At 42.2% G+C, this 27,951-nt stretch overlaps 1 protein-coding gene across 13 annotated transcripts in view; it reads left to right on the top strand.

Annotated features, from left to right (window-relative positions):
- The first annotated feature begins 899 nt into the window (after positions 1-899).
- Positions 900-27,951, top strand: part of MAP4 (microtubule associated protein 4) — a 193,852-nt gene continuing 166,800 nt past the window's right edge. For all 13 annotated transcript variants that reach the window (XM_032318330.1, XM_032318317.1, XM_032318294.1 and 10 more), the window contains exon 1: positions 900-998. The gene's annotated coding sequence lies outside the window, so the exon portion shown is untranslated. The remainder of the gene's footprint in view (positions 999-27,951) is intronic.

The raw sequence follows: 27,951 nt of genomic DNA, 5'->3' as shown, positions 1-27,951 counted from the left end.
AAACGGAGAGTGCCTGGACTATAATAAGTACTCAGTAGGCGTGAACCATCACTTTTCCTTCTGGACCACTGGTAGCTAGCAAACGTATAACGTGACCCAAACAGTAATTTTAAGTTTCCTAGTGGCCACATTTTAAAAAGCAAACAACAAAACAAAAAAAAAAACACCACGAAACTATTTTAAATGTGTTTTCTTTAATCAAATAGATCTAAAACGGTAATAACCAATTTTGCTATCAACTGTCGTTTATAATCAATATAAAATTATGAATGAGATCTATTTTTTGGTGCTAAGTCTCGGAAATCCGATGTGTACTCTACACCTACAGCACGTTTCAACACGAAACAGCCACGTCGCTTGTGGCTGGTGGCAGCGCAGCCCTAGAGGGGCCCCACACCCGCGCCCCGTCCCCCCACAACTCCTTCCCGCGACCAGCTGGCCCGCGCCCTAGGCCCCGCCTCGCGCCCCGCCCAGGTTACATCACAGAGCCCGCAGGCCCCGTCGGTGGGAGACCCGGGCCCTGGCCGCGTGTACCCGGCCGCTCGCATCCTCTCCGCTCCAAGCACCCAAGTTCTGAAAGGAAGCAACGTCCACTACAAAGCCCTGGCGGCAGTCGGTCTACCCGCCGGCCGCCCGGGTGCTAGCCGGCGGGAGGCGGGAGTCTGAAGCCCCCATGCGTACCTCGCCCCCAACGGCCCTCCGCTCGCGCCGCTACCATTGCGAGGTCGAGGCGGCGGGGCCGACGCCCATTGGCTTGCCTCAGCCCTCCGCCCGCCCCCTCGCCGCGTTTATTGGTCGGAGCAGCGGCGCCCGCGGGATAGGCGGTGGCGGCGCCCCTCCCTCGCGCCGGCCCTCAAGAGGGCGACGAGGAAGCGGCCGCCTCCCTGCGCCCCGCCCCACGGGCTTGCTCGGTGGCTCCGGCTCCTCCCGACTTCTCCCGGCTCCTCCCGGCCGTCTCCCGGCTCCCTCCGGCTTCGGCTCAGGCGCAGCGGCGGCGGGTAGGTGCGGCGGCAGGCGGGGCCCGATCTGAGGGGCGGCCTCCCCACTGTCCCGGGGGCTGCCCGAGCCGCGCCCCGCGGGCGCTTGGGACCCCGCAGGGCCCGCGGGAGGCTGGGAAGGGCGGTGGCCGCGGGCCTGTGGGACGCGGGGGCGGCCGGGCTGGGGGCCTGCGGGCGTGTTCTTCCGAGGCTTAGAGGAGTGATCCGGGGGCGCCTCGGGGCGGACCGGGCTGAGAGGACCGGGGTTTCGGGCGTCTGGGGCGTGGGGCCGAGCGACATGCTTTGGGCTCAGGATGGGGTTGCGCTCGCGGAGCGAGGGTCGGCTGCGGTCTGCGGCCCTGGGTGGGGTTCAGGGGCATAGAAAAACTCAAAGGTCCTTGAGACTTCGGGGGTCAGTTGAGGTGGGGTTGATGTGAGCTAGAGAGAGTGGCCAGTCTGGGGTTACGGGCAGGGCTGAGGGGCGGTCTGGAGAACCGGGCCCCAGCCTGGGCTCTCTGCGCGCGTCTCCTCCCGCACTGCTGGGGGACTAGCGTGTGTCTGGCTGCGGGAGGGCAAAGCCGTCGCAGCAAGGGTGGGGATGGGAGGATTGGGACTAGGACCGGGAGGGGGCAGTTGGAAACATTACCCAGAACCGAGATTGTGATTTAGCACCTGGACCAGGTTCTCCGCTGGTGTTGCTTGAGCCCTTTTTTGGTGAAATTACCCCGTGGGGGTCAGGACGTTGGTTTTTTTGTTTGTTTCCACCCAGGAACGTGTAAATTAAATGCTTTTGCTACGTTAGGGAGGAGGCAGTCATTACGCTTAGGTTTGTGTTTTAGCACCCAGACCCGGTGTGGAAGGTGCTTCTGGGGAAGGTTAGTGTTACCCAGCTCTCTCCTGGAAACTCCCTTTCTCCTTTCCCTCCTCTGGTTCGGTTACACTATTGCTCCCCAGGGCCTCTCGATTCGCTCTCCCGGGCTGCATAGCATTGCAGTGTTTCTTGCTGTGTGTGTGTGTGTGTGTGTGTGTGTGTGTGTGTGTGCCTGTCTCCCGCCCGTTTCCCTGCTGCTGCACTTTTGGCAACTGCCTCTGCTCTTTCCCAGGGATGGTTGTGGCATTGCATCAGGGGATATTTGTGCTTGTAATTTGCTCACTCAGCCCAGGAAGAGGGAGAATAGTATGCTGCAGAGATGGGAGGGGGGTACCGTCAGCTCGGCTGGGTAGGCAGAGAAATGGGTGTGGTGAGGGAATACAGCTGCTTTAGGCCTATAGGGTAACACTGCCCAGTCATCAGCTCAAAGAGATTCAAAGAGCAGCAGCAACAGCTATTTTTATAAATCAGTCCTGAATCCAAGCTGAGCACATGGATTTAGAGTGAACAGTTGTCATGCTCTAACTATTACCGGCTGGGTGTTTGGTAGACAACACTGGAGTTGCTAAGGGAGAGCTGTGCAGTGCAGCAGGTACTTTACTTGCAACTTTTAAATTTTGCTCCTCTCACCTCTCTGAGACTGGATCTCTCTCTTCAGGGGATGTCTTTCCAGTGCAGTGGTTTGATGGTCTAGACTACTCCTTCTCAAGTGAGATGTTCCTGTATCAGTGGTAGTCTTCCTCTCCAGTTTGGCTTAAAAATAATAAAGCTATCACCTTGTGAGCACTTGAGCCATCTTCTAGGCACTAACTGTAGGTATTTGTTTACAGATGGGGAAATTGAGACTGGTAGAAATAAGGGGTCACACAGATAGTTATGTGGTGGAACTGGCATCCACGTCAAGGTCTCTCTGGATTCCCCCCAACCCCCCACTAGTTTAGATACGTGAAATTTTTGGTTTATGCAAGGGTGACTCAAGCGCTTGAGAATTTATTCATGCAAAGTAATCTCACCAGAGACTGATAAACCAGGTACGAGTTTATTTACACCGAAAGTATAAAGTGCCATGTACACAGTTGGAATTAATTATCCACTGGGTAGGACACCTCCTTTGTTTCTGGCCAGCCAAATCAGTAATAAAAAGGCAATTGATTATAGAATGGAAACTAAGGACCTTGGATGTTCTTGGGATGTTTTAATCAAGTTACTGAATCCTAGTGAGTTTCCCTTCTTTTCCCATTGTATGAATAAATACATTAATGTGGGACAGTGCTGGGAAACTTCTAAAAACATTTTCCCACCCTGTCTCAGTGTCGTTGTTGTTTTTTTAGTCATCTCTTCCAATACTTATCATTTCAGCCTATTTAACCTGTGTTAAATTTCTCAAATTTACAAGTAAGTTTACATTATGTATTAAAAAGTCATTTTCCATTGTTTGCTGACAATGAAGGAAGCACCTGGATTCTTATTTCTAGGTGGCTTTGCTCTATTTTTAATTTTTCTTGAGAATATGAAAACTTTTTATTAATTGCTTACTCTGGCGTTCAGAGGAAAGTAGGACAGGTTTCCCAAGCTTGCTTGAAATGGATTGAGATCTGGGAAAGATACTGCCTTGTGGTTTTAATTTTGGTTTTAGTGTGGGGGTATTTGTGGAAGTGAGTGTCCCCTTGTGTAAAGGGGAGTGTTTGTGTGATTTGAACCTCTCATCCCCATCAAGATAGGTGACTTGGCATTAGTTTGTTCTTCCTGATTTCAGTGTCTTGTTCTTTTTCCCCGATTGATCCATCTTTGTCTCTTGAAATTTTTGCTGTTGACCCTTTGAATTTAGGGCATCTTCTTCCTCCTCTTTCTCTTCCTTCTTCTCCTCCTCTTCCTTTTTTCCCTTCTTTTTAAAATCACTGTTACTACTGTTTTTAAGTAATCTCTACCTCCAACATGGGGCTCAAACTCAGGACCCTGAGATCAAGAGTTGCATGTTCGGTCTACCAAATGAACCAGCCAGGTGCCCCCCTTTTTCTTTTTTTTAAATATTAAGCATGGTTAGTTGATGTGTAGATTTTATTTTCCCTTAAAAAGCAAGAAAAATCTGAGGAACATTTTGACCTAATGGAAGTCATCTGGTGGTTCATTTGATTTGGTCAATTTGAAAAGGAAACCGAGTAAATATCACTGATTTCACTTTGTTCTTCTAAACGGCACTTTTAGAACCAGGTTTCTGTAGACTTACTGCTAGGAATGTGTTGAGGACAATTATGGTCAAGAAAGGGGTTAAAGCAAACTAATATATATGAGGGATCATATTCACTACCTTTTTAGAGCTTCCTGGGCTAATCTCTCGACACAGACCTAATGGGAATTGCTTTTGTATGTCATTAAATTTTTGATTAATTAATTTATTTTTGAGAGAGCGAGCATGTGGTAGTGCGCACATTGGTGGGGGGGGGGGTGCAGAGGAGAGGGAGAGAGAGTGTTTTAAGCAGACTCCAAGCTGAGTGCCAAGGGATCCAGGGCTCAGTCTCACCATCCTGAGATCACAGCCTGAGCCGAAACTAAGAGTCCGAGGCTTAACGGAGGGCACCACCCGGGCGCCCTGTATGTCAATAAATTTTTGAGCTTGAAAGTCAATCCAGTTTACTTTGGCATTTGTTTGTACAGTAGAAAAGTTGATCTTCCTTTTCTTTTTAATATATATATATTATTTTAAGATTTTATCTACTTATTTGATGGAGAGTGACGCAGTGAGAGAGGGAACACAAGCGGGGAGTGGGAAAGGGAGAAACAGGTTTCCTGCTGAGCAGGGATCCCAACTCTGGGCTCGGTCCTAGAACCCCAGGATCATGACCCGAGCAGAAGGCAGACACCCAACAACTAAGCCAGCCACCCAGGTGCCCCTGGGGGGGGGGTGTTAATTAATTATTTATTTGAGAGAGAGAGAGCGTGTGCCTGTAAGAGTGAGGGTGGGAGGGGGAGCAAGAGAGAGAATCCTAGTGGGACTCTGTGCCCCTCTATCGCACCACCCTGAGATCACAACCTGAGCTGAAACTAGGAATCTTGACACTTAAACCTACTGTACCTCCCAGGCACTTGAAAATGTTAATCTTCTCACCATAAAAACTATCTTATTGGTTTGCATGTGTTTAAATTTCTTTTAAAATGTATTACTTTCCCTCTTTCTGACTTTACAATAAGGCAGTTTAAAAAATAATTTATTTTGAAATAATTTTAGATTTATAGAAGACTGTCAAGATAGTACAGAATGTCCATATAATCTTTATCTAGCTTTCCTTAAATTTTTTTTAAAAATTTTATTTATTTATTTGACAGAAAGAGATCACAAGTAGGCAGAGAAAGGGGGAAGCAGGCTCCCTGCTGAGCAGAGAGCCCTATGTGGGGCTTGATCCCAGGACCTGATCATGGGATCATGACCTGAGCCGAAGGCAGAGGCTTTAACCCACTGAGCCACCCAGGCGCCCCGATTTTTCCATTTCTTTACTTCATTTGTTAGAAGCTTGCTGGGTCAAGCCCAATTCTGGAGGAAGGGAAGTAAGCTCTACCTCCTGAAGGGATGAGTATCAAAGAATTTGTGAACCTGTGTTAGAATCACCCACAGTAATGAATAAATATTTTGGGGAGGTTCTGTGAGGCTAGGGGCACCCCTAGCTTTCCTTAAATTTAACATCTTCTGTAGTGAGACATTTATTAAAATTAAGACATCAATATTAGTTTAATATTTTAACTAAAATATAGGCTGTCCTCTCATTTCCCTAGTTTTTCCCCAGTGATACCCTTTTTTTATTACAGGATCTGATCCAGGATACCACATTACATTTAGGTGTCCTGTTTCCCTAGTTTCTGACAATCTGTGACAGTTTGAGTCTCTCCTTGCCTTTCTCTCCTTGACACCTTTGAAAAGTAGCAGTCAGTTATTTGTAGAATGTTCCTGAATTGGGTTTTCTGGTATTTTGTCTTGATTAGCCTGAAGTGAGGCATTTCGGGGAGGAGTACCACAGAAATGGTATGTCCTTCTTGTCACATCATACTGCATTTCAGGGGATACCTGATAGCAATGTGACTTATTACTGATGTTAACTTTGATAACTTGATTAAGGTAGTATCTGCCTGGTTTCACTAAAGTGACTATTTTTCTATTTCTTTCTTTATTTTTTTTTTAAAGATTTATTTATTTATTTATTTGACACACAGAGAGAGAGATGACAAGCAGGCAGAGAGGCAAGCACAGAGAGAGAGGAAGCAGGCTCCCTGCTGAGCAGAGAGCCCGATGCGATGCGGGGCTCCATCCCAGGACCCTGGGATCATGACCTGAGCTGAAGGCAGTGGCTTAACCCACTGAGCCACCTAGGCGCCCCGATTTTTCCATTTCTTTACTTCATTTGTTAGAAGCTTGCTGGGTCAAGCCCAATTCTGGAGGAAGGGAAGTAAGCTCTACCTCCTGAAGGGATGAGTATCAAAGAATTTGTGAACCTGTGTTAGAATCACCCACAGTAATGAATAAATATTTTGGGGAGGTTCTGTGAGGCTACCCAAAGATCTGAGTTTCATCCACGAATTTTAGCATTCATCGGTGAAATTTGCCTGCAGTGGCATTTACCGTGTAATTGTAGTGGTGATTTTCTGTTTCCCTCATTCCTTCTACATTATTTGGAATTCTTCTGAAGGGAAGATTTGTACAGGCCTTCCCCCCCACAGTTTATTTACTTATTCATTTGTATCAGTATGGATTCATGAATACGTATTTTTTCTTTCGGGATGTAATCTAAATACCATGCTTAGTTGCTTACATTCTTCTGGCTTTGGCCATTTGGTATTTAAGTTCTTTTTTTTTTTAAGATTTTATTTATTTATTTGACAGAGATAGAGATCACAAGTAGGCAGAGAGGCAGGTAGAGAGAGAGGTGGGAAGCAGGCTCCCTGCAGAGCAGAGAGCCTGATGCTGGGCTCAATCCCAGGACCCTGAGCCCATGACCTGAGCCCATGACCTGAGCTGAAGGCAGAGGCTTTAACCCACTGAGCCACACAGGCACCCCTGGTACTTAAGTTCTTTCTCTATGTCCTCCTTTTTTTTTTTTTTTTGGTGCTGCATGATGCTCCAGTCTCATCTTGAATTTTCCCTGCCCCAGCCCCCACAAAAATTAGCCATTTTCCCAAGGAGCCCTGGTTTCTTTTATTGGAGAAAAATATTTAGAAACCCAGATCTGGATTCTAAGTGAACTGGATGTACTCACTACTGCTGGGCTATCACTGCTTCTAGATGTCTTAGAGGGCAGACCTAGGAACTACATGTATGTATACTGCTTACAGTATCCATATACGTACATGTATACTGACCCAGGTACACACACGTGTATGTTTATTTCCGTATCTATCAGTATATAAATATGATGTGGTCGTACTGGTCTCTCTGACTCTAGTCCAGTACCACAAGTTCATTCTAGGGTTCCTCTCCTTGCTTATTTGTAAACCCCCCCGCCCCGAAACTTGGCTCTAGTTATTTATAATAGATTTACTTAACTGTTCAACCTCAGTGTATGTGTAAGGTAGGAAAATGGAGTTTTCATTAGCATAATAAAGTCCATTTCCAAAGCAGTTTGCAGTTGTTACCTAATTTAAATTATACTCCTATAATATTGGTATTTTAAATGACTGTTTTTCAGCCTCAGTGGAGAGGTGATGTCATTTGCCCTTGGCCAAACAGGAAGTGAGTGACTGCAGCTGGAATTGATGACCTGTTCTCACTCCCAGGGCTAGCTTGATCCCAAGCAAAGCAGTCTCAAGTATCTTGACTAATAAGTCAGCCTTTGTCCCTTAGTGGGTTTGCTCCTTTTAATTAGAGAAGTTCCTGGATTTTAGAATTTTTTTTTTTAAACTTTGACAGTGTTGACAGCAGGAGTAATTTCTTTTCTGGAATTATTTTGTCCCATGTAAGTTTTTTCCAGACTAAACAGTTTTTTCCCCCCAGCCACCTCTTAGGAAATGTGCTTTCTAAACCTTTTACTATGTTGGGCATCTCTTGTGGACATGCTACAGTTTGTCATTCTGTCAGATGTGGTCTGTTCCAGATATTGTATTAAGCCCTGGAAAGGAAGTGATTAAGGAATTCAGAATGACCCCTTTCCACTTAGTTTCCACCCCTGCTGCTTTGAAATAATTTTTTTTCTTTCTTTCCATATCCACTTTTCAGTGTTGCTTTATACTTGTCTGGTAGTAAGCTCCCTTCTAGGTATTTTTCTTTAGAGTTGCTGTTAACCCATGTCTTTATTCTTGATTGGTTGATTTTCTGATTCTATGTGTTGGACTTGTTTATGCTCCTGTTTTCTTTCTGTAAGTCCAGTTTCTGTCCATTGTTCCAAAGGAGACTTTTTGAATCCTGATTCTATTATCCCGTGCCTTTGGTACCCTTCCTGTGTCTGTAATTTAGATATGTTCTTCCTCTATTTTGACTTGAGTTGATTAAGAAAACATTTGCCGAGAGAGTGCCAAGATCAGATTTTATATGTAATTAGAGATAAATTAGCAGTAAAACTTAATACTTTATTTCCTCCTTACTTCTGACTTTTATTACCTTAGTATTTCCAAAGATTTTGGTTCTGATTTTCTGCTATAGTTTATGTACAAAATTATAATTAAATATTTTATATCATTTTTTAAAAAAGATTTTGTTTTAATCTCTCTGCCTAACATGGGACCTGAACTCACCACCCCAAGATCAAGAATCACATGCTTTCAGGCAGCCTGCATTGCTGTCATTTAAGCATTGGATTATTATTATTATTTTTTTAAAGATATTTATTTCAATCTCAAGTAGGTGGAGAGGCAGGCAGAGAGAGAGAGGAGGAAGCAGGCTCCCCACTGAGCAGAGAGCCCAATGCGGGGCTCGATCCCAGGACCCTAAGATCATGACCCGAGCCGAAAGCAGAGATTTAATCCACTGAGCCATCCAGGTGCTCCTAAGCATTGGATTCTTGATTTCAGCTCAAGTCATGATCTCAGGGTGGGTGAGAATGACCCCAGCATTGGGCAGAGCTCAGCAGGGAGTCTGCTTGAGATTCTCTCCTCTCCCTCTGCCCTTTCCCTGCACTCGAGAGAGCTCATGCACCCTCTCTCTCAAATAAATAAATGAAATCTTGAAAAAGTCACATGCTCTACGGACTGAGCCAGCCAGGTGCCCCTAAAATATTTTAAGTCTTGAACTCTGAAGGCACAGCTAGTGTTTTTTTTTTTTTTTTAAGATTTATTTGTTAATTTATAGAATGAAAAATTTAGGGGAGATTGTGGATAGTGTGGTGAGTGGGAATAGAAGTTAGAGACCCTTAAGAAAAATGTTGCTTCCTAAAGTAACTCCTCTCGTGAGCTCTTTTTTTGTTAAACTGCCCGAGATGATGATTCTTTTTTTTTTTTTTAGACTGTCTGAAATTCTTGATCAGATGTTCATTTGGGTTAATCCATGTTCTGTGTGAGGAATAGAAATACACTGGGAAGATTCAAGAGAGCGCTTACTCATCTTCTTATAGGTAGATCATATTTTCATCGGAATAGTTTGTACTGGGGTATAAATGTTTCTTTGGGTGACAGGTGATTTCTTCTTCTTTCCTTCTTTCCTCTCTCCCTTTTCCATCCTTCCCTCTCTCTCTTTCTCTCTTTTTGACAGAGAAGTGATTTCTGAGTTTAGGGAGGAGTGGGAAAAGGGAGAGGGTGAGCAATAAAACAGACTTAGGTATTTTCCCGTTAGTATCAGCTTTAGAAAGCCTTTCTGATCATTTTCTTAGCCTGGTTATGTATTCCTCTTTGGTGTTTTCACTGATATATATCTTTGGGTATATGTTATTCCATATTTAAAAAAAAATAAACGTATAATTCACATATAATAAAATTTGCCGTTTTAGAATATACAGTTCATTCTGGGTTTTGGTGTATTCACAGTGTTGTATATCCATCATCACTATAAAATTCCGGAACATTTGCATCATCCCCAAAAGAAATCCCAAACCTGTTAGCAGTCACTCCCATCCCCCATCCGTCCAATCTGTGGCAGTGAGGTATCTAATTTCTGTTGATGGATTTGCCCATTCTGGACTATCCCATAAACGCAATCATATAATATATAGCCTTTTGTATCTGGCTTTTTTCATTAGCTTGTTTTTATTATTTATTTATTATTATTGACAGAGAGGAGAGAGACAGCAGGAGAGGGAACACAAGCAGGGGAAGAGGGGAGGGAGAAGCAGGCTTCCTGCTGAGCAGAGAGGCAGATGCGGGGCTGGATCCCAGGATCCTGGGGATCATGACCTGAGGCAAAGGCAGATGTTTAATGACCTCTCCCTCTAATGGGGCCACCCAGGCACTCCATTAACATATTTTAAAAGTTTGTCCGTGTGGTAGTGTATCTCAGTACTTTATTCCTTTTTCTTTTTTTTTTTTTTTAAGATTTATTGGAGAGAAAGACAGTGCGTGTATGAGTGTGCAGGTGCGGAGGAACAGAGGGAGAGAATCTTAAGAAGATTCCCTGGTGAACACAGAGCCCGACATGGGACTTGATCTTTCAATCCTGAGATCATAACTTGAGCCAAAATCAAGAATAAGATGCTCAACCAACTGAGCCACTCATGTGCCTCTTCCTTTGGATTTCTTTTCTTTTCTTATTTTTAAAGATTTTATTTATTTATTTGATAGAGAGAGAGATCACAAGTAGACAGAGAGGCAGGCAGAGAGAGGGGGGGAAGCAGGCTCCTCGCCGAGCAGAGAGCCTGATGCGGGGCTCGATCCCAGGACCCCGAGATCATGACCTGAGCCCAAGGCAGAGGCTTAACCCACTGAGCCACCCAGGGGCCCCTTCCTTTGGATTTCTGCATCAGTTTTACTTCTGTATGCCTTTCCACTGGGTTGAGATCTTCTTGAAGAGTCTATTGAATTATTTCATTTCCTTCTTTTTCTCTATTACCAAATGTATATTCAGTTAACACTGGTATAAAAATGCCGTTGTAGTGGAATTCATTGTAGCATAATGTCATAGAAAATGGCACAGAGGGAAAGTGGAGTATTGTTAAGAATATTTTACCTAGGGGCGCATGGGTGGCTCAGTTGGGTAAACGACTACCTTTGGCTCAGGTCATGATCCCGGAGCCCTGGGACTGAGTCCCGCATCGGGCTCCCAGCTCCATGGGTTAGTCTGCTTTTCCCTCTGACCTTCTCCCCTCTCCTGCTCTCTCTCACTCTTTCTCTCTCTCAAATAAATACATAAATAATCTTTAAAAAAAAAAAGAATTTTTACCTATTATAAAATGTTTCCTATGGTCCAGAAAAGTTCGGTCATCTTACTTCTTTGTGTCCTCTGTACACTTGCCTCTAATTACCCTTTGTTACTGGAACTCAGAATGGGTGTGTTGAAATAGGAACCTTAATTTGATTTTATATATTCTCTAGGGAAATGTGTTCTGTCCTTATTCAAGAATAGTTCTTTGATGAACATAGGAGTACTTAAGATGCGTTTGGCTATGTTGATTGTTAATTTTGTGTTCACATTATTTTGTGTGTAAACTTAAGTTCATTCATTTTCATTTTCCTCCTTATCACTAAATCACAGAGAGACAGGGGATGCAAAACATTGGCTGTCAAAGGGCAGGATCTGACCTGTTATTTTTTTACTGTTCTTTCTTTAGTAGACATGAAGAAATGCCTTTTTTTTTTTTTTAAGATTTTATTTATTTATTTGACAGACAGAGATCACAAGTAGGCAGAGAGGCACGCAGAGAAAGAGACGGAAGCAGGCCTCCCGCCAAGCAGAGAGCCTGATACGGGGCTCAATTCCAGGACCCTGAGATCATGACCTGCACTGAAGGCAGAGGTTTAATTTCTTAGCAGTAGTAGCAAAATACAGCAGTATAAGATATATCTGTATTATTAAGTCTGTCCTGTTTAATTCAGCTCTAAGATGTGATCTGGTAGTGTCCTTCTATAACTTTGCCTATTTAAAGGGAAACCTTTAGGTTATTACTGAAGTCCATATTTCTTTTTTTTTTTTTTTTTTTTTTTTGAAGTCCATATTTCTCAAACATCCTGCAGTTGCATTGCCCTATCAATTGTGAGCTTGATTTCATAATAGTAATTTTTGCATACCTCCTGTTTTTTGTAGGAAACTTTATTAAAATGAAAAATTTCACAGGGCGCCTGGGTGGCACAGTCAGTTAAGTGGCTGCCTTCAACTCAGGTCATGATCCAGGGTCCTCGGATCAAGCTCTGCATCGGGCTCCCTGCTCAGCGGAGAGCCTGCTTCTCCCTCTTCCTCTGTCTGCTGCTCTGCCTGCTATCCCTCTGTCAAATAAATAAATAAAATCTTTAAAAAAAAAAAAAGTAAAATTTCTGATCCTTCACAGAAGTTGAGATTGGTTTAATGAAATGAACCCCAAGTACTGTCTCTTTATTTTTTTATTTTTATTTTTTGAGAGAGAACATGCACGTGTGCGTGGTAGGGAGAGGAGAGAGGCAGAGAGAGAGAGAGAGAGAGAATCTTAAGATTCTCTTTAGAGCCCAATGAAGGGCTTGATCTCACAGCCTTTAGGTCATGATCTGACCTGAAGTCAGGAATCAGGTGTATAACTGACTGAGCCACCCAGGCACCCCAAGAACACTTGTCTTTAATAATTATCAGTCCATGACAATTTTTTTTTTTTTTTTTGAGGATTGTTTTAGGCAAGGTCACTTTCCCTTAGTGGGAAGATCAGAGGGTCTTTTTCTTTTTCTTTTTTTTTTTTTTTTAAAGATTTTATTAATTTATTTGACAGAGAGAGATCACAGTAGACAGAGAGGCAGGCAGAGAGAGAGAGAGAGGGAAGCAGGCTCCCTGCTGAGCAGGGAGCCAGATGTGGGACTTGATCCCAGGACCCTGAGACCATGACCTGAGCCGAAGGCAGCGGCTTAACCCACTGAGCCATCCAGGTGCCATTTATTTTCATTTTTTAAGATTTTGTTTATTTAGGGGCACCTAGGTGGCTCAGTGGGTTAAAGCCTCTGCCTTCGGCTCAGGTCATGATCCCAGGTTCCTGGGATTGAGCCTCATATCGGGCGCTCTGCTCAGCAGGGAGCCTGCTTCATTCTCTCTCTGCCTGCCTCTCAAGCTACTTGTGATTTCTGTCAAATAAAATCTTTAAAAAAAAGATTTTATTTATTTGTTGTCAGAACACACAAGCAAGGGGGAGCAGCAGGCAGAGGGTGAAGCAGGCTCCCCACTGCACAGGGAGCCCAATGCGGGACTTGATCTCAGGATCCTGGGATCATGACCCAAGCCAAAGACAAATGCTTAACTGGATGACCCAGACATCCTGCCGTGACCAGTTTTGATTCATCTGTATCCTCTCTTATTCCCCAACTGTTCTATACTGGAGTATTTTGAAGAAGATCCAAGACACCATATCATCTGTAAATATCATGGGATGTGTCTTAAAAGATAGTACTTGTGTTTTTTGTTTTTTTTTTTTTAAAGATTTTATTTATTTATTTGAGAGATGGAGATCCTAAGTAGGCAGAGAAGCAGGCAGAGAGAGAGGAGGAAGCAGGCTCCCTGCTGAACAGAGAGCCTGATGCGGGGCTCTATCCTAGGACCCTGGGATCATGAACCCGAGCCAAAGGCAGAGACTTGAACCCACTGAGCCACTCAGCCACTGAGCCACTCAGATGCCCCTATTTTTTCAATTTTAAAAAATTTTATTCATTTGGAAGAGAGGGAGCATGGGTGGAGTGAGGGAGAGAGAGACAGGGAGCCTGATGACAGAGAGCCTCTGAGCAGGGAGCCTGATGTGGGGCTTGATTTCAGGACCCTGAGATTATGACCTGAGCCAAAGGCACACACTTAAGCCACTGAGCCACCCAAGTGCCTCTCTTTATTTAGTCTCCTTTTTTTTTTTTTTTTTAAAGATTTTATTTATTATTATTTATTTGACGGAGAGAGTTCACAGTAGACAGAGAGGCAGGCAGAGAGAGAGAGAGGGAAGCAGGCTCCCCGCTGAGCAGAGATCCCGATGCAGGACTCGATCCCAGGATCCTGAGATCATGACCTGAGCCGAAGGCAGCGGCTCAACCCACTGAGCCACCCAGGCGCCCCTATTTAGTCTCCTTTAATAGGATCTTCATACCTGTTTTTCTCTTTGTAATTTTTATATTGAAAAAACTGAGTCATTTGTCCTGTAGAGCTTCATACGCTGAATTTTACTATTTGCATGTTGGTGATGGTATTTAACGTTTTTCAGTTGCCCATGTATTTCTTGTAAACTTTAAATCTCCAAGAGGTCTGATTTGTTCCGGCAGGATGCCTGCCTTATTCTAAGTTTCCATTCTAAGAAAAATCATTAAATGTAATGGAGTTCATAAGAGAATGTCATTGAAGCTTGTGAGTAATACGATATGGACCTGCATTATAGTACTGATGTCAAAATGTCATCACTTTGGGGGTGCCTGGATGGTTTAGTCGGTTAGGCATCTGCCTTCAGCTGGGGTCATGATCCTAGAGTACCAGGATCAAGGCCCACGTCTGGCTCCTTGCTTAGTGGAGACCCTCCTTCTCCCTCTGCCCCTCACCCTGCTTGTTGATCTCTCTTATTCTCTCTCAAATAAATAAATAATTTAAAAAAATATTACAGCATTTTGGTTCTGAAGGAGACTGGGTTCTGTCAGTTTCAAGTTTTTCTTGACAAGATAAGGATGAAGAACATTGCTGAACCCTCCTATTTAGCAGTTTGTGTTACTCAGATTGAGGGCTGGGGGGAGCAGGTGAACTAGTTCAGCTCATCAGAGAATGCTGATCTGTATAGAAGCGATCCCTGGACATACTAAAAGTTTGAAAAAAGTGATAGTGAACGTGAGATTAGAAGTGTTTCATGTGTTTTCTTAAAGACCACACATTGGTCTTTTTCTTTATTTATTTGGCACAGAAAGATCACAAGTAGGCAGAGAGGCAGGGAGAGAGAGAAGGGAAAGCAGGCTCCCCGCTAAGCAGAGAGCCTGATGGGGGGCTTGATCCCAGGACCCTGAGATCATGACCTGAGCCAAAGGCAGAGGCTTAACCCACTGAGCCACCCAGGTGCCCTGTTTTTCTAATCTTTTATTGTTACTTGTTCTATGAGGAAAATGGGAAATTTGGAAAATACAGAAAAATATCAAGGCAAAAGTAATCATTTGAACACTTTCTCCCAGAGATAACTACTTTAACAACTGGGCATATTGCCTTTTTTTCTAGGTGTACACATTTTTTACTTAGATATTTCTGCTAATAAATAATTATCTCTGTTACTTTTTAAAAAACTTAAGGTCATGTGATTTCCTGTGTTAGTAAAAGCTGTTTACTCTTTTTTTTTTTTTTTTTTAAAGATTTTATTTATTTATCAGAGAGAGAGGGGGGTGGAGAGAGCGAGCACAGGCAGACAGAATGGCAGGCAGAGGGAGAAGCAGGCTCCCTGCGGAGCAAGGAGCCGGATGTGGGACTCAATCCCAGGACGCTGGGATCATGACCTGAGCCGAAGGCAGCCGCTTAACCAACTGAGCCACGCAGGCGTCCCCTGTTTACTCTTTTTTAAAAAGATTTACTTATTCTTGAGAGAGAGCAAGAGAGCGAGCCCATTCAAGTGAGCAAGCACTTGGGGAGGGGCAGAGAAAGGGAGAGAGAATCCCAAGTAGACTCCCCGCTGCGCACGGAGTTCAGTGCAGGTCTAGATCTCACAACCCTGAGATCATGAGCCAAAATCAAGAGGTGGAGGCTTAGCTGCCTTAAAAGCTGTTTAATCTTTTTTTTTTTTTTTAAGATTTTATTTATTTATTTGACAGAGAGAAATTACAAGTACACTGAGAGGCAGGCAGAGAGAGAGAGAGAAGGAAGCAGGCTCCCTGCTGAGCAGAGAGCCCGATGCGGGACTCGATCCCAGGACCCTGAGATCATGACCTGAGCCGAAGGCAGCGGCTTAACCCACTGAGCCACCCAGGCGCCCCAAAAGCTGTTTAATCTTTAATGACTGCATAATGTTGCATCATATGGATGGGGTTTGATTTACTGAGTTTTCTTTTGTTATTTCATATAGACATTTTTTTCATCTTGGGTTGTTTTTATACATAAGAAACTTGTTTGGGGCTCCTGGGTGGCTCAGTGGGTTGAGCCTCTGCCTTCGGCTCAGGTCATGATCTTAGGGTCCTGGGATTGAGCCCTGCATCAGGCTCTCTGCTCAGCGGTGAACCTGCTTCTCCCTCTCTCTGCCTGCCTCTCTGCCTACTTGTGATCTCTCTCTCTCTGTCAAATAAATAAGTAAAATCTTAAAAAAAAAGAATCTTGTTTATATTTCAGGTATTATGATAAATTTCTTAAGATTTTATTTATTTATTTGACATACAGAGATAAGTAGGCAGAGAGGCAGGCAAAGATAGAGGAAGGGAAACAGGCTCCCTGCTGAGCAGAGAGCTTGATGTGGGGCTTGATCCCAGGATCCTGAGATCATGACCTGAGCCAAAGGCAGAGGCTTTAACCCACTGAGCCACTCAGGTGCCCCCGATAGATTCTTTTTTAAAAAGCAGATGTATTGAGATATACTTTATACAACATAAAATTCACACTTTCATTGGTTTTTAGTATATTTACTAAGTCATCACATCATCACTGCTACCTGATTAAAAAAAAAAAAAAGATTTATTTATTTATTTTGGGGCAAAGGAGGAGAGGGAGAGGGAGAAACTTAAGCAGACTCTGTGCTGAGTGTGGAGCCAGACACAGGGCTCTATCTCACAACACTTAAATCACAACCTGTGCCAAAACCAAGAGTCTTGACACTTAATTGCACCACCCAGGTGACCCTTGGATTTGAACTTTAATTTCAAGTATTCTTTTTACTATGTTCAGTTTAATACCACAGATATTTATGTATCTTTTAGGTTGTAGCAGGTAAGTGCTGCAGATGATTTTTTTTTAAGTAGTAAAATGGGAGAGAGGAGACACACACTGACTATTTTAATGGTGTTATCATGATACAGACTGTAAATGCTCTACAAAGTTAACTCTACCTTTTACATAGTTTGAAGGTGCTTTGTTAGATAGACTCATACCCAAGGATTCAGGTCTTTTTATTAATTTTAATTAGAGCTTAGTAGTTACCATTTACTCTTTCTTTTTTTTTTTTTAAATTTCATTTATTTGTGGGGCGCCTGGGTGGCTCAGTGGATTGGGCCGCTGCCTTCGGCTCAGGTCATGATCTCAGTGTCCTGGGATCGAGCCCCGCATCGGGCTCTTTGCTCAGCGGGAGCCTGCTTCTCTCTCTCTCTCTCTCTCTGCCTGACTCTCCGCCTACTTGTGATCTCTCTCTCTGTCAAATAAATAAATAAAATCTTTAAAAAAAAAATTTCATTTATTTGAGAGAGAGCAGGGGGAGTGGTGGGTGGGGTGGGGTGGAAGGTGGGGAGCAGCAGTTGGAGAGAGGAAGCCGACTGCCTGCTGAGCAGGGAGTCTGATGCAGGGCACCATCTGGGGCTTTGGGATCGTGACCCAAGCCGAAGGCAGCTGCTTAACTGACTGAGAGCCACTCAGGAGCCCCTTAACTATTCTTTAAAACAGTTCTTCGCATGCTTTTTTATTGCCTTTGAGACAGTAATGGGGAGATGGTGTTATCAGTCAGAAGCGTAAAGATGATAGATTCTTAGGATTGAAAATATAAGCACTCTTAGAGTGGAACATAATAACTTTGTAGTTTTAGTATTGTGTTTTCAAAACTGCATTTTCAGAGACATGCACAATTGAGAGCCTTTCCAGAGGAAAACAGTCTAGACTGTGATGAAAGTAGAAATTAGATGACTTGAGGGACACCTGGGTGACTCAGTCATGAAGCATCTGCCTTTGGCTCAGGTCATGATCCCAGAGTCCAGGGATCCCATGTTGGGCTCCCTGCACTGCAAGAAGCCTGCTTCTCCCTCTCTTTGTCCCCCTGCTTGTGTTCCCTTTCTTGCTGTCTCTCTGTCAAATAAGTAACTAAAATTAAAAAAAAAAAAAAAAAGAAAAGAAAAGAAAAAAATTAGGTGACTTGAGGCTCTGTTTAAGGAATTAGAGATGTTTCACTTGGTGAAGAAAGAGGTGGGGCCAACTTTTATCAAATACATCAAGATCTGGCAAGTGCAGGAGAGATTAGTTTTAGTATTTTGTTGCTTTGGCATAACTAGTACCATCAAGTGGAAGTTAAAGAGAAAAATGGAGTGGAACTTTCTTAGATGACAGTGAGTTTCCTATGACTATTCATGTTAAAGTAGAGCCTGAGCAGTGTTCTAGAGATACTGAGAAGGTGGTTAGGTTGAGTGAGCCTCAAGATTTTTTTTTTTTTTTAAAGATTTTATTTATTTATTTGACAGAGAGAGATCACAAGTAGACGGAGAGGCAGGCAGAGAGAAAGAGAGAGAGGGAAGCAGGCTCCTTGCCGAGCAGAGAGCCTGATGCGGGACTCGATCCCAGGACCCTGAGATCATGACCTGAGCCGAAGGCAGCGGCTTAACCCACTGAGCCACCCAGGCGCCCCGAGCCTCAAGATTTTGATAAGTTGTTCTTGGTATTGGTTACCAATAAAGATCCCTTTAAAAATTTAGCCCATGCGTGCCTGGGTGGCTCAGTAGGTTAAGCCTCTGCCTTCAGCTCGGGTCGTGATCTCAGGGTCCTGGGATCGAGTCCTGCTTCGGGCTCTCTGCTAGTCAGGGAGCCTGCTTCCACCTCCCTCTCTCTCTCTCTTAAAAAAAAAAAAAAGGATTTAGCCCACAGGTATGCCTGGCTGGCTCAGAGGATAGAACACGTGACTCTTGATCTTGGAGTTGTGAGTTGGAATCCCCACATTGAGTGTAGAGATTACTTGAAAAAAAAAATAAAGAATCTGACAGCAAAGACCCTGTCCCTAGAAAAAGCTTCTGGGCTTGTGTATGTGTATTTTGCTCTCATCCTTGAAGAACACTTTCTGGGTGTAGAATTGTATGTTTTCTTTTCTTTCAGCGCATTGACTTGATCATTCCACTATCTTTTGGCTTACATTGTTGCTGTTGTGCCCTTAGCCTTGGTGTTCATTTCCCTCACATATTCTGTAGCATTACTAGTTGTTGATTATCCCAAACTGTTTTTATAATTTGAGGGTCCTTGGTTTATTCAGATTAGGAGAACTTTGGGTGCCAGTGCACAGGAGGGGTATTCCTTGGCCATAGTTTCTCAGGAATTTTTGGTCCTTTTGCCACTAAGGCAGGCTTTTGTATCATCTCCTGTGGTTGTGGGAAATTTGGGCTTTGGTGTAGAGCTGGTTCACCTTGAGAGGTATAGGGGGATGTCTCCATATAAGAAAGACAACCTTGGGAGGGCCCTGATTTCTGTCCTGCTTGTCCTGTGTGGCCCTTGAACTGAAGCTCTAGATTAGGAGTTCTCAGATTTTAGTGTATGTATAAATCACGGGGTCTTGTAATGGAGATTCTGAAGGTTCAGAGTGCATTAGTTTGTTTTCAGCTTCTTTGGGTAAATACCGAAGAGCACAGTTGCTGGACTGGATGATAAGGGTATGTTTGGTTTTGTAAGAAGCTGCCAGACTGTCTTCCAGCTGTATCATTTAGCATTCTCACCAGCCCTGAGTGAGAGTTCTTGGTGTGTCACATCCTTGTCTACATTTGGTGTTGTCAGTATTGTGGATTTTGGCCATTCCAATAGATGAGTAGTGGTATCTCATTTTAATTTGCAGTTCCCTAATGACGTGTGATGTGGAGCATCTTTTCATACTCTTATTTGCCACTATATATCATCTTAGGTGAGGTGTTTTGTTCACATCTTTTGCCAATCTCCTTTTTAATTTTTTTAAAAAATTTTATTCATTTATTTGAGAGAGATAGAGAGAAACAAATACAGAGCAAGAGCAGGGAGCGATGAGGGAGGGGCTTGATCCCAGGACTCTGGGAATTTGACTTGATCCAAAGGCAGATGTTTAACCCACTGAGCCACCCAGGTGCCCCCGGTCTCTTTTTCTTACTGTTTACTTTTAAGAGTTCTTTGTACATTTTGGATACCAGTCCTTTATCAGACATGTGTTTTGCAAATACTTTTTTCCAGTCTGTGGCTTGTCGTTTCATTCTCTTAACAAGTATATTCTGCATCTGTGTCTTGTCTTTTCATTCTCTTAACAAGTATATTCTGCAAATCAAAAGTTTTTTTTTTTTTAAGATTTTATTTATTTATTTGACAGAGAGAAATTACAAGTACACTGAGAGGCAGCAGGCAGAGAGAGAGAGAGAGAAGGAAGCAGGCTCCCTGCTGAGCAGAGAGCCCGATGCGGGACTCGATCCCAGGACCCTGAGATCATGACCTGAGCCGAAGGCAGCGGCTTTAACCCACTGAGCCACCCAGGCGCCCCTGCAAATCAAAAGTTTTAATTTTAGTAAAGTCCCAACTTAAAAATTTTTTTATTTTAATTAATTATTTTTTTTAATTGTAAGTTTTTTTTTTTTAAAGATTTTATTAATTTATTTGACAGACAGATCACAAGTAGGCAGAGAGGTGGCAGAGAGAGAGAGAGAGGAGGAAGCAGGCTCCCTGCTGAGCAGAGAGCCTGGTGCAGGGCTCGATCCCAGGACCCTGGGATCATGACCTGAGCTGAAGGCAGAGGCTTTAACCCACTGAGCCACCCAGGCATCCCCAAATTTTTCTTTTTCTTTTTTTTTTTTTTTAAGTTTTTTTAATTTTTTTTTTTAAAGATTTTATTTATTTATTTGACAGAGATCACAAGTAGATGGAGAGGCAGGCAGAGAGAGAGAGAGAGAGGAGGAAGCAGGCTCCCTGCTGAGCAGAGAGCCCGATGTGGGACTCGATCCCAGGACCCTGAGACCATGACCTGAGCCAAAGGCAGCGGCTTTAACCCACTGAGCCACCCAGGCGCCCCTGCAAATCAAAAGTTTTAATTTTAGTAAAGTCCCAACTTAAAAATTTTTTTATTTTAATTAATTATTTTTTTTAATTGTAAGGTTTTTTTTTTTAAAGATTTTATTTATTTATTTGACAGACAGATCACAAGTAGGCAGAGAGGTGGCAGAGAGAGAGAGAGAGGAGGAAGCAGGCTCCCTGCTGAGCAGAGAGCCTGATGCAGGGCTCGATCCCAGGATCCTGGGATCATGACCTGAGCTGAAGGCAGAGGCTTTAACCCACTGAGCCACCCAGGCATCCCCAAATTTTTCTTTTTAAATGTATAATGTTTTTGGTGTTCTTCCTTAAGAAGTCATTGTCAAACTCAAGGTCACCTACCTTTTCTCCTAAGTTATCTTTCAGGAGTATTATTAATTTTGTGTTTTATATTTAGTTCTGTGGTCCATTATTCTTACCATCTTTTAATTTCTGTAGTTTCTTTTAATCTTCTGTAGTTTGGTTGGTTCTCTAGGTTTTATTCTGTAGCAGTTTTATCACTCATGAGCACAAATGATAAGACTTTTTTTAATAGGCAAGAAAGGTCAGCATAATACGTTGCCTTCTGTTATAGTGGTCCAAAGGAAATGTATTAGTAAATGTATGAGTGACTGATCCAGGAACTTTTTGATGATGGCACTATATATTGTTTGCAGAGTTCGACTGCAGACTGACAGTTGCTGAACCTATGTATATTAAAAACTATATGATTGGAATTTTTTTTTAAGATTTTTATATTTAGATAATCTCTACACCTCATGTGGGCCTTGAACTTACGACCCCGAGATCAGGAGTTGCATGCTCCTCCATTTGAGCCAGCTGGGTGTCCCTTTATGATTAGAATTTTATTTATTTTTAAAAAAGATTTTATTTATTTATTTGAGAGAGAGAGAGAGCATGAGAGGAGAGAGGTCAGTGGGAGAAGCAGACTTGCCGCTGAGCAGGGAGCCCGATGCGGGACTCGATCCCGGGACTCCAGGATCACAACTCGAGCCGAAGGCAGTCTCTTAACCAAATGAGCTACCCAGGCACCCTAATGATTAGAATTTTAAAGACCAGAGGTTTAAGAGAAGAGTATTTTGATTTTGAAGTAATTAACACTTCATATGTCCATAGACTTTATGGACTATAAAGGATCAAAATAAGCATGGCTTGCTGTTATACTAAAGTTCATATCCTGTGGGGTTTTTATCATTGTCTAGTTAGTTCATGTAGTTTTGGCTCATAGCTCTGTACTTTTACTTTTATAATTCAGTCATGAAGTCTCTTGATTGGCTGTTAAGCTAACTTTCGCTTCCATTACTAATCATGAAGGCTGCTTAAAGTAAGCTCCTAGATTTTCAGATCAGGTTCCATGCAGGGGAACTTAAGTCAAAAAACACAGCTTTTTGTTGGTTTTAAACAAAGTGAACACAGGTCCCCATATACATTTCTTTCTTTTTCTTTTTTTTTTTTTAAGATTTTATTTTATTTTGCAATATTTATTTATTTATTAGAGAGAGAGAGCAGGGTGAGGGGCAGAGGGAGAGGGAAAGAATCTTGAGCAGACTTCCTGCTGAGTGGGATCCCAGTTCGGGGCTTGATCTCAAGACCAGAGATCATGACCTGAGCCAAAGTCAAGAGCTGGATGCTCAACAGACTGAGTCACTCAGGCACCTCTAAAAATTTTATTTTTTTAGGTAATCTCTGCACCCAATGTAGGAATTGAACCCACAATTCTGAGAGATCGAGAGTTGCATGTACTTAAAAAAAAAAAAAAAGTTCCATGTACTGACTGAGCCAGCAGGTACCCCCATTTTTTCTTTTTAGTTAATGAATTATGTAGGTCTTTCTGGTAAAATAAGAGACTGGTTATTGAATGACAGTTTTGTCAGATAAAAGAGATTATATGGTGGAGATGGTAACCAGTTGTGACAGTTAATTATTTAAAAATTAAAAAAAAAGATTTTAGGGGCGCCTGGGTGGCTCAGTGGGTTAAGCCGCTGCCTTTGGCTCAGGTCATGATCTCAGAGTCCTGGGATCGAGTCCCACATCGGGCTCTCTGCTCGGCGGAGAGCCTGCTTCCCTCTCTCTCTCTCTCTCTCTGGCTGCCTCTCCGTCTACTTGTGATTTCTCTCTGTCAAATTAATAAATTAAAAAAAAAATCTTTAAAAAAAAAGATTTTAATTTATTCATTTGACAGAGAGAGAGAGCATAAGCAGGCAGAGTGGCAGGGAGAAGGAGAAGTAGACTCCACCCTGAGCAGAGGCAGGACCGTGGGATCATGACCTCAGATGAAGGCAGACCCTTAACCAGCTGAGCCACCCAGGCGCCCTGTGACAGTCTTTAGGAAATTCTGTTGAAGACACATCATCCCATTCAGCCTGACTCTTAAAATCAGATACACTGATCAGAGTTAGGCAAGTCGAATAAGATTTTTGACCTAAAAAGTTGGAAGTGGGTGGGTATACATTGTATTTATGTGCGCTTCTTGGTTTCTAAAGAATCTAAAAAATGTGAAAATCTTTCACATTATATACGTAGCACTTGTAAGCCCTACAAGCTTGCTTGCTTGCATGTTTGCTTGCTTGCTTTTTAACAAGACAGCAATAAACTAGCTGAAATGATGAGGTAATACCTTTCTAGCTCATTATAGTCTAAGAATGAGTCACTGTTCTCTTTGTGAAAAAACTCCAGGATACCTTATTTTTTTGAAGTCAACTTTTTTGTATTTGAGTTTTAAGATGTTGCTTGGTTTAAAGCCAGTGAAATGGAACTGCTAGGTTTTTGGTTTTGTTTTTAAGATTTATTTAATTATTTGTGTGTGTGTGAGAGAGAGAGAGAGAGAGAGAGAGAAAGCTGGTGGGGGGATTGGAGTAGGAGAGAGAGAAAGTCCTAAGCAGATGCTGTGCTGAGCATGGAGTGCCACACAGGGCTTGATCTTACGTACGACCTTGAGATCATGACCTTAGCCAAAACCAAGAGTCCAGTGCTTAACAGACTTTGCCACTCAGGCGCCCTGGAACTGCTAGGTTTTTAAGCATCTTATAATTTTGAAATGCTGATTATATTATTTAATCTATTAAGTATTCGTTGACTTTTTAATATGTCCTAGGTTTGGCTAAGATACTAAGTATATAAGAATTAGTAATTTATAGTCCAGCTTTAAGTTCAAATATTTAATATATTGATCAGTTTTTTTTTTTTTTAAAGATTTTATTTATTTATTTGACAGAGAGAAATCACAAGTAGACGGAGAGGCAGGCAGAGAGAGAGAGAGGGAAGCAGGCTCCCTGCTGAGCAGAGAGCCCGATGCGGGACTCAATCCCAGGACCCTGAGATCATGACCTGAGCCGAAGGCAGCGGCTTAACCCACTGAGCCACCCAGGCGCCCTATTGATCAGTTTTTAATATAATTTATCTATTCTGGTTTTTTAAAGATTTTATTTTTAAGTAATCTCTATACCCAATGTGGGACTTGAAGTCGTAACCTTGAGATCAAGAGTCACATGCTCTACTGAGACAGCCAGATGCCCCTCAATTCTGTTTTTTAAAATTGTATTATTTGTTTATTTTTTACACTAAGAGATAATTACAGATTTACATGCAGTTGTAAGAAAACAATACAGAGAGATCTTTTGTACCCTTTACCCAGCCCCGCCCCTTGTAATAGTTTGCAAAACAGTATTACAACCAGGGTATTGACTTTGAAACCATTAACGGTAAATGGTACAGTCAATCTGGAAAAGTTTGGCACTTTGCCTAGAAGTGTAGTTGCTGACTCATGTGGCAGTTGTATATTTAGTTTTTAAACAGATGCCATTTATATTGACACAATATGGTAGAAATCCATGCTCTTCACTGACAACACAGTTGCCTTATTTTATAGGTCTGCAGGGATTAAAGTCCTGGCTCCCCTCCTTGGCCATCTCTGACTATTCTGAAGGGGATATTAAGTGCCTCATTCTAGCCTGGAGAGAGTGGATACCTGGTGTTGAGCTATAATATTTTCTTATGATATTTGACTGCTGTAGAGTGGCTATTGTCTAAATTTTGTCTTGCTAGGCAGGCCCTTTACTGGTTCTTTGGTTAAAAGAGAGCAGGATTTTATTGGAGTTTTTCTTGCCTGCATTCTGTTTTCTGGGTTGCCAGCTTCGTCAGTCCTAATTCCGAGATATATAAGGAAAAAGAAAACCCCAAAAAGAAAACTTGTCACTATATAATTCCTTGGTTCCTGAGTTCCCTAGCTATTTTGCTTTCTTCTCTCTACCTTCAGAACCTGTTTTATATATAATGTTAGGTATACCTAATGAGAGGAATAGGGAAAAGTAAATCTTTGCTATCTTCCCAAAAGCAGAAGAGTTTTTATGTAGTTGGTTTTTTTCTTTTTCTTTTTTAAATATTTTATTTTTAAGTAATCTCTGTGCCCAGTGTAGGGCTCAAACTCATAATTCCTGAGATCAAGAGTTGTACCCTCCACTGACTGGGCCTGCCAGATACCCCATATTTGTTTTAAAGTGACATTTATTTTTCTAAGTTAATATTTAATGTAGAATATACAAAAAGTACAGAAGAGAATAGCACTTTGATAAACATTTTTTCCTAGCTATTTTCTGTGGGTATGTATACATACACATTTTTCTTATTAAAACAGAACTGTAGGAATTCCTGGGTGGCTCAGTTGGTTATGTGTCTGCCTTCCGTTCAGGTCATGTTCTCTGGGTCCTGGAATTAAGTTCCTCATCAGACTCCTTGCTTGGCAGTCTCTCTCTGACAGATAAAATCTTTAAAATAAGAACTGTTTATACTATTTAAGAAATTTCAAAAAAAAAAAAAAGAAAGAAATTTCCACTTAAGTATATTACAAGCATCATTTCTTGTTAATAAATACTTTCGTATAATGCCATTTTTTGTGATATCAACTAGGTTGTAATGTGTATATTCACAAGATAATTAGCATCTATTACTTTCCTAAGGTAAGTGCTTGAGAGTTCCTGTACAAATAAAGGATGTACTGTTTCATGTGAATCTCAGTGTTTTGAGGTATTGCTTTTTTACTGAAGAAGTCTGAAGTAGACCAGGTTTAGCCATAAGTTTCAGAAATTCTGGGTGTTAGGGTAGGTGTTTAGATTTTAAAGTTTAAAAATAAAAGTATCCACATCTTTACAAATGCTATTTTCATGAAAATTCTTGTTCATGTTTTCCATAATATCATGAAGGGTCATTATACTTTGTAGGAGGAAAATCAGAGATAATAATGGCTTTCTTGTTTGTTCTTGGAGGAAATAGGAGATACTGGCAGTGTTTGTTTCAGTGAACCCTGGCATTAGTTTTTTGCTGGAACTGCAAAACATAAGCCAGGGTGACTTAAATCTTTTTCCGTAGTACAGCATATTCTAATTGCTGTGCAGTTTATTTCCACATGTTCAGATTTATTGGGGAGCTTAGATTTCATAGATCGCAATTTTAAAGATTTTATTTATTTATTTGTCAGAGAGAGAGCGAGCGAGAGCGAGCACAGGCAGACAGAGTGGAAGGCAGAGTCAGAGGGAGAAGCAGGCTCCCTGCGGAGCAAGGTGCCCGGTGTGGGACTCGATCCCAGGACGCTGGGATCATGACCTGAGCCGAAGGCAGCTGCTTAACCAACTGAGCCACCCAGGCGTCCCAAGATCGCGATTTTAGTATTAGTTATCCAGATTCATGTAACAGGTCTACTAGAAAATTGTTACCCAATTTCATTTTTTTCTTACTGTATAATTTTTTTCTTAGCACAATGTCAGTACCTTCAGTTGTAAGTCAAATCAAAACCAATAGTTATTAAATCACTTTACAGATGAACATAGATCGGGAGCGCCTAGGTGGCTCAGCTAGTTAAGCGTCTGCCTTCAGCTCAGGTCATGATCCTGGCATCCTGGGATTGAGCCCCAAGTCACGCTTTGTGCTCAGCAGATAGTCTGCTTCTCTCTCTGGTTCTGTCCCCTCCCCTTGCATGTACTGTCTCCCTCTCAAATGAATAAATAAAATCTTAAAAAAAAATTAACAGATCTGAAAGTTCTTTGTATAATATTTGGAGTTATTTTTAGTTTGTATTTTTTTAAATTTTAAAAGTTTCTTTTTTTATTTTTAAAAAGTTTTTAAAAAAGATTTTATTTATCTGTTTGACACAGAGAGCGAGAGATCACAAGTAGGCAGAGAGGCAGGCAGAGGGGGAGGAGGAATCAGGCTCCCCGCTGAGCAGAGAGCCCGATGGGATGCAGGCGAGCCAAAAGCAGAGGCTTAACCCACTGAGCCACCCAGGCGCCCCTTTAGTTTGTATTTCTTGAAACAGGAATGTACATGTGTCATTTGCTTAGGTAGCTATTCTTTCGACTTAACATGGAACAATTAATTAAACATGAATTATGTTATTGATTATATTTTTAAAACTTAATTATAACTATATTTACTATTTTCTTTGCAAAAGTGATAAGTAATGCTATAAAAAATTTATTGTGGAGAACATAGCAGAATGTATAAACTTGTCAAATCATTAAGTTGTACACCTGAGGCCTATGTAACATTGTATATCAACTGTACTCGAAAAAAATTAATTTAGAAAAAGCGGGGAAAAATAAGAAATTTCTAGTTTTCGTATTCTTTTACTAGAGTTAACAATTGAGGGGTGCTTGGCTGGCCCAGTAGGAAGAGCATGAGACTCTTGATCTTAGGGTTATGAATTTAAGCCCCATATTGGGTATAGAGATTACTTAAAAATAAATAAATAAATTAAGGAAAAAGAGTTAGCCCTTGAGAAGTGCTGAGCAAGCCCTCTTTCCTCTGCCGGTCTCTGCAGCTTGTGGTTTGGGATGTTCATCGCTGTCTGGCAATGGACCCTAAGTGTCCCAGATCAGCTTCATTGGGATAACCTGGAGGGTCTTTTTATTTTTTTTTTTATTTTTTTAAAGATTTTATTTATTTATTTGACAGACAGAGATCACAAGTAGACAGAGAGACAGGCAGAGAGAGAGAGGGGGAAGCAGGCTCTCCATTGAGCAGAGAGCCCAATGTGGGGTTCAGTCCCAGGACCCTGGGATCATGACCTGAGCTGAAGGCAGAGGCTTTAACCCACTGAGCCACCCAAGCGCCCCTGGAGGGTCTTTTAAAATAATTTTGGCATTCTAAAAAAACTGTAAAGGGGCGCCTGG

This window comes from Mustela erminea, chromosome 1 (genome assembly GCF_009829155.1).
Source record: "Mustela erminea isolate mMusErm1 chromosome 1, mMusErm1.Pri, whole genome shotgun sequence".
In the NCBI taxonomy this organism is placed as follows: Eukaryota; Metazoa; Chordata; class Mammalia; order Carnivora; family Mustelidae; genus Mustela; species Mustela erminea.
The sequence above is the reverse complement of the archived record's forward strand: the minus strand, read 5'-3'. Positions and strand labels throughout refer to the sequence as shown.